General features: G+C 34.7%; 2 non-coding genes across 2 annotated transcripts; both read left to right on the top strand.

Annotated features, from left to right (window-relative positions):
* Nucleotides 1-3,873: 3,873 nt before the first annotated feature.
* Nucleotides 3,874-3,945, top strand: TRNAD-GUC (transfer RNA aspartic acid (anticodon GUC)). The gene has a single exon. It is a non-coding gene; the product is annotated as a tRNA-Asp (tRNA).
* Nucleotides 3,946-3,972: 27 nt separating this feature from the next.
* On the top strand, nt 3,973-4,044 carry TRNAD-GUC (transfer RNA aspartic acid (anticodon GUC)). The gene has a single exon. It is a non-coding gene; the product is annotated as a tRNA-Asp (tRNA).
* Nucleotides 4,045-7,390: the final 3,346 nt, after the last annotated feature.

Raw genomic sequence — 7,390 nt, 5'->3', positions numbered from 1 at the left:
ATAAAGAAGTCCTCCAAGTCTTGCTAACCTAATTCATAAGTATATTTCAACAAATTCACTATTACAACTATCCCAAAAGAGATATTCAGAATACCTCAATTTAAAAGGCTCTAAAGGCCCCAACTTATTCTTACAATAGATTTCCACCAGCTTACAAGTTCATTAGTGATATTTCTTAACACATTAGATTAGATATTTTGTAAAGACTCTTTGCTCTAAGTTTTCACTTCAAAACTAAGGTAGTTACCCTTGCATTTAGGTTGACATTATCAACTAGACACCTAGTTTGTAACACACAAATTCAACGATTCCTTTTTCTATCTGGACTAGACCCAACTCCAGTGATTGTGACTCATTAAGAGTCCCTCACAAGCAATTAGCCATTATAGTTTTTTAATAAGGATGAGGGGTTGAAATCCTCTTATTTCTTAGCCCTATCTTCTTCAAAAGGTTTATTACAACCATAAATAAAGGCTATACAAGCCACTAACAATTTATATGATAACTATGCCCAATAACTCATGGCATTAAGACAACATCCATTAAATACATATTACGAGTTCACATACAAATTCAGTAGGAAGACACATAATATACATGGCCATAAATATCATTTATATTTCATTTAACATAATTTACATTACAGATTTGAAGTCCACAAGGGAACTTATATGATCATGATACATCATTGCTTGCAATAACAAAAAATTTAAGGGCGGAATTTCGCCAATTAGCTATTTTGTGGACATTTTTGAAAAAAAAATCGCCAATTTGGTTAAAAATTCACCTATTTTTCACACACACAAAATTAAATGGGTGATATTCACCAAATTTTACCAATTTTAATAGTAAATTACATGTTTTTTATTGAATATTTTCCTATATTCTATATGTATGACTTTTCAAACTATAATAGTCGCCCATAATATTAGACATAGGCATAATATTTGAATCCTTAAAAATACCCTGGGTTGTAACTGATGAATGATGTGCCACTTTCCACCCAACCATAGGCTCAATTGTTTGTTCTATCCTTTGCAGTTAGCCATCCCAAAGCTAGACCATGAAGTCATGAGAATATTATCTCTTTCTTAGGCATTACGAGGTGGAGTGATGAAGGCCATTGTCCTTCATCAATATAAGTTTAGCAAGTTCCTTATAATCCCACTAATCCCAGAGCGTACACATATCTTATGAGTGGGTTATTAGTTGTCTTGCAAAGAAAAAAATGATATCCCCTTCACTTCCCACTAGTTCCTTTGTGATCTCCCGTTTCTTAGTGCTTAGTGCCCTGCTTAGCAAGCACCTAGAAAGTAACTCTCTCTCAGACCACTCTCCTTCATCCACATAAACCTTAACAAGTTCCCTTTAAATGCCAAAGAGCTAAGAGCCTACACATGGCCATGGGTGGTTTATCAGTTGTCTAGAACATGGGGATCCCCTTCACTACAAACCAATCTCTCGATGACCTTCCCTTTCTCAATGCTTAGTGCCTTGCCTGGCAAGCACCAAACAACATACTCTATATTACAGCTAAGGTTTGGGACACTTATGCTCGATTTTGTCAGTCTAAAAATGTACCAATGAAATCCTCATGTTTTCCCTATCAATCAACAACATTTCTGACACAATTTCTCATCCAAATTTGGTCATCGGACCCATTGGTGAACATCCCTTTCTTTGTGGAGGTGAGAATCATTGCATTCTCTATCTTATTTCCCAAGATTTCATGGATCTCTTTTTCAAACTCATGGGTCAATATCATAAGCTTCTACATAGATACCTTGTTGATACCTTGGTGTAATAGTTGGGTACCAATCCTAACTACTTCCATAATCTTGGAAGTTGGTAGTTCAATTACCAAATCCTTCCTATTAACTATTTTCTTGGGACTTTAGTAACCTTGGATTTTCTAAATATTTGGCTGAGCCAATTAATTTATTGATGGGGATTATTTTAATGGGCTGAGTTTGTTAGCATATCCCCCTTCTAGCTTCCCACTCATGGCTCATGGTTCATATCAATGCAATGCTCCACCTTTTGATCATATGTTTAGTATTTTACATTAAAAATGTAATTGTAGTTGTTCCATGTATTTAACCCATTTCACATTACATGCTATCACGAAACATTAACATAATAAATTTACAATACCAATTGGGGGTTAAAGGTTGGGGTGTTACAATTGCCTCTTCTTAAAACTGTCTAACATAGTATTGAATTTTTTTATTAAATATGATAAGCAAAATGAATTGCAATAATGTTCTTCTACCTAATATTTTTTAGGATGACACTTCATTGTTAGATTTTCAAGTTGCCTACACCATTGAGATGCATTAGACTATTTCGACTCCACTACATTGCAAGCCTTTCATATTGGACTTTCATCCAAAAATCATCTTCACACCATCGCTTTAAGGGGGATCCTTCTTTAAATGGATCTCTTTACTTTTGTCTATTTAGCACTTCTATTACAATATTCTATTTAGTCAACAATGTTTCAAAAAGATCATGACAACTTCATACTCAAGTAGAGAGAACTCCCTACACCTTGAAATTATTTGTCTCCTAATCTAATTCAAACAAGGATTTGTTCCAACTCTTTAGTTCCATATGCCTCATTCATGAAGAAAAACATGCTCAATTTATTCAAATGCAATATTATTTATATTCCTTCTACAATACATAAAATGTAAATTTTTTTTAATGTACATCCCTTTCCCAACCTTTAAAATACTTATATTGCTTTTAATCAATCTTAAACATAAACGACATTCAACAATTTTTTTCCATCACCTTGCACAAGATCACTATAATTATTGAAAATTAATACTAAATACAAAAAAATCACATTCAAGCTTTTCTAAATTTCCAAATTCATGATAAAGTTTATCCCTATTTATACAAACAAATATTTAAATATCTACACATCATATACTCAAACCCAACCATCATGTTTAGAAAAAAGCAGGTATTTTCCTTATCAACACTAACACTAGTAAAAATTGCTTTAAAATAAGAAGACTAAGGGACCATCCAAATTAAGTAGATGCCCAGTGAGCATTTAGAGCAACACTTTCCACATATATAATAGCGCTTCTGAACAAATTCCCATATAGATGCCCCAGTGAGCATTTAGAGCAACACTTTCCACATATATAATAGCGCTTCTGAACAAATTCCCATAAGAAGGGGAGGAAATGATGAGACAGAGTTGAATGTGTTATTGTATTTTATTACATTTCTTATGTATTGTACATCTATTGCCTGTATTTTATCTTTAACCAATTATTTATGCGTATTTTTTCAATATAGTTAGCGAAGAGTTCCTCATAGCTGAGGGCGTGGGCCTAATGCACTGGTATACTCTGAAATCACTTCTGAGCTCCCGAGGATTTGAAATATAAAACTTAGCTCACGTACTTACTTTCTTTATGAGCATTCTTTGTACTTTCTGTATTACGTTTTTCCTTCCGGAAATTTCTTCTTCTTCCGACGTCAACTCTACCCGTTGGGCGGGAAGTGGAATTGTTTCACTTTCTAATGTGAAACCATAAAACCGAAGACTGAGATTGGATCGAAAATAAATCATAGAAAACTATTTTATGTCTGCACCAGTGGTCTAGTGGTAGAATAGTACCCTGCCACGGTACAGACCCGCGTTCGATTCCCGGCTGGTGCACTAACAAGGAAGCTGATTTCCTGTTCCTGTTTTGGTTTTGGGGGTTGTTGGTGCTTCTGAAAATAATGTCCACTGCTCATAATAATTTCTTGCTCAAACTGAATGACAAAGAAAGCAGTACTAATAGCAATTTCGCTTACCGTTAACTTCATTTTGGCTTAGATTTGACTAGAAATGTTTTATCATCTGCTGTCGTTGTAGTATAGTGGTGAGTATTCCCGCCTGTCACGCGGGTGACCCGGGTTCGATCCCCGGCAACGGCGCCTCCTTTTCTGCTTTTATCATCTGCTGTCGTTGTAGTATAGTGGTGAGTATTCCCGCCTGTCACGCGGGTGACCCGGGTTCGATCCCCGGCAACGGCGCCTCCTTTTCTGCTTTTTACGCGGTCCTTTGGCTAAGCAACAAGCCACAATCGCTCGCCAAATGGGCATTCATTCCAGACCAATATTACTTTTAATTTTGTGGTCCAAACGAGCTTTCAAAATTGCACTAAAACATGTGGACGAGATTGGTGAAATGAGTCTATTTTTCTGAAAAGAGTCTTTTCGTCACAAATTTATTTAAAATAGAATTTAATCATTTTTCCAAAACCTTTTCATATTTAATAAATCCAACTCTAATATAAAATCACAACGCAGATCATCTTTTATTCCAGTCCATATATATAATCACTCTAAAGAAGAAATCAACAACCTTGAATCCTTCCATTAACTCTCCTCAATTCTGAAAACCATTTGACTCTTTAAAAAACCATTTGGACTCTCTTCCTTCTCTAGAAAACCATTGATTTTTCAAACTATTGAATTGTTTGACTCTTTAAAAAACCATTTGGACTCTCTTCCTTCTCTAGAAAACCATTGATTTTTCAAATTATTGAATTGTTTGACTCTTTAAAAAACCATTTGGACTCTCTTCCTTCTCTAGAAAACCATTGATTTTTCAAATTATTGAATTGTTTGACTCTTTCAAAAACCATTTGGACTCTCTTCCTTCTCTAGAAAACCATTGATTTTTCAAATTATTGAATTGTTTGACTCTTTAAAAAACCATTTGGACTCTCTTCCTTCTCTAGAAAACCATTGATTTTTCAAATTATTCATAATTCAATTCTGAAAACCATTTGATTCTTTTAAAAAACATTTGGACTCTCTTCCTTCTCTAGAAAACCATTAGTTTTACAAATTCATAATTCAACCAAATTCATAAAAATCGTTTGCCTATTGACATCATTATTTTAAACCTTTCACATATTCACTATCCACCCTCAACTTAACTTCAGTGGCATATTAACTATGACAATGGGAAAGAGTATTTGTCGACTTACTAATTCCTTTATTACATGACTTCCGGAGACAATTTTTTTATCTAAATTATTTTTAAGGTCGTCACAATAGAAACGTCAGCCTTAACTAATAGAAAACGCCATGCTGTTCTAACTATTAATGCATTAAATCAAGATTGGCCGTGATAGTGCCCAAAAGAATATAAAGTTCAACACCATTTTCTTTGACAAACAGTCAACTTACTAAATTAAAATCAAGTCATGGTAGATTTTGGGAATATCTTGGAACCTAATGGATAGAGGCGGGCGATGTCAAAAAATTGAATTTATTCTTGTATGTCAAATTTTAAAATATTCCTAAAATTTACAATGGAAATAAAAATACCACTATAATCTAAACAATTTATAACTTTCACATTATCACCATTCTTCACTTTATCCTTCCTTTAACTAATCCATTTGTCCATACCACCTAGATTCTTGGTGTTTTAATGTTGTAGTATATTGGGTGCATTGTAATGATTTTGATTTCATGGTTCATGGTATGTGATGTTTCCTTTGTCGTTTCCATGTGGCTATGATAAAGGCACAAGGGGTGACAATGTTGGTTTCTAGTTCTTCATTATAATTATAATTAACAATATTTTGGGTGCATTATGAAAATTTTGATTCTATGGTTTATGATATGTGATGTTTTCTTTTTTAATTGATGGAATCTTTCATATGATTATGATAAAGGGCCCATGAATTAATAATGTTGGTGTTTAGTTTTGAGCTTAGTAATAAGTGGTTAATATGATTTGATGACAAGGATTGTTTCAGCTGTAATGTAATTGCAGCTCATACAATGAAATGTCAATGAGATATCTTCATGAACATCACAATGCAGTGCTAATGAGATCTACGTGTAAACAATACAATGTTATGCTAATAATAAAGCGTAAATGCAAAAGAAAAGTTGTTGAAAAGTGTAGCTTGGGAGGTACTCCCACAAGTCTGGGGTACTTGACTTGTGAGGATTTGACCCACCTTGTGGGCAAAGTACCCAATCCAATGGGTTTTGGACCCAAAGTTGTGGGCTTGATACCCAAGGATATTACTTGTTTATTCTCTTTGTTGTGGAGAGCACCCTTGATGGACAAAAGGGGGCTTTTAAGACAACTTTGGAGAGCTATAAATTTGTGAGACCGGGGAGAGGCCATTCAATAAAACATAGCAATTCACTCTTGTGATCAACATACGCCTAAGAAAGGAGACGCTAAATGAAGGAGAAGTTGAGCTATGAAAGGGACAAAAGGAAGTTTGTTTTGTGTGTTACAAAATCAGAAAGGCAGAAAGATTTTCTTATGTTGATAATTACTTGTGATATATTTGTGTTCTTATTAACTTTCTCATGTTCTTATTTTATCTTTGTTTCAACAAGCAATCATCAAAACAAAAACAAGAAGATCAATGACACTAGATGTAGGCACTCAACCAAGGCTAAACCCCGTCTATAGGGGAAAATCGATCCAGATTGGATCCCTGTATTGTTTTTCATTCCATCTCGATGAATTTGGAGTGGAAAAAATAGAGGAATAAGCTCACGTGATCTTTTTTACTGCTGGGACCCAATTTGGCAAAAAAGGGTCTAAAACCTTCCGGGAGCATTTTGAGGCATCAAAAGGCTTTTTGGGGGGTAAAAAATTGTCGCTCTCGCATGCTTCCGTTTCATGCTATTATACACAAAAAGATCTTTCCAACTGCGCAAGCAATGCGTCAATCAGAGTCTATATGCGAAAGTTATGCCACTTAGAAGTTGAGCTTCCTGTTTTCACACCTATAGTTCAGGAGGATGCCACGTTAGCCCCCATTATTCATGGAAAAGGGGCTAGCCATGTCATTATGATGTAAAAGACTCTAGAAGAGTCTATATTGTAACTCTAGTTAAGAGTTGATGTAGTCAAAATTAACCACTAGTAGGCTATCAAGTTGTGTTATAACTGGGCCACTAGGAGGAAGAGGCATTCCATTCTTTCGAGAGCATTTTGTTCCATAGCTGAGCAAAGATAGCCAGGAGAGATAGGAGGTAGAGCACACAAAGAGGATCTATGCATTGTAGCAACCCATGGGCCACAAACATTACTTCTTTGTACCTGCAGCCATATTTCCAGACAGAGAAAGAGAGCGAAGCAGCCTTATCTTTTAGCTGGGTTTTTCTCTCAAAAGGGTTTCCCAAAGAGAATATATTGTTTCTTATATGTGTGTGTGATATTATTTTGTCGTTCTCTACTTTTTTGCATAATTTCCATTTGCATGCATGCACTAATTACAGTTAAATCTACAAATTTTAAAGTTTTAATAAAACTGTAATAGTGTAGAATATCATATTTTTAATATAATATTATCATTTTTGTTGTGATGATTTGTCTGGTGGAATATCCACA

The sequence above is a fragment of the Pinus tabuliformis genome, chromosome 6 (genome assembly GCF_031772625.1).
Source record: "Pinus tabuliformis cultivar Carrire ecotype Pingquan chromosome 6, CPIR1, whole genome shotgun sequence".
Classification (NCBI taxonomy): Eukaryota; Viridiplantae; Streptophyta; class Pinopsida; order Pinales; family Pinaceae; genus Pinus; species Pinus tabuliformis.
This window is presented reverse-complemented; position numbering and strand designations above follow the sequence as displayed.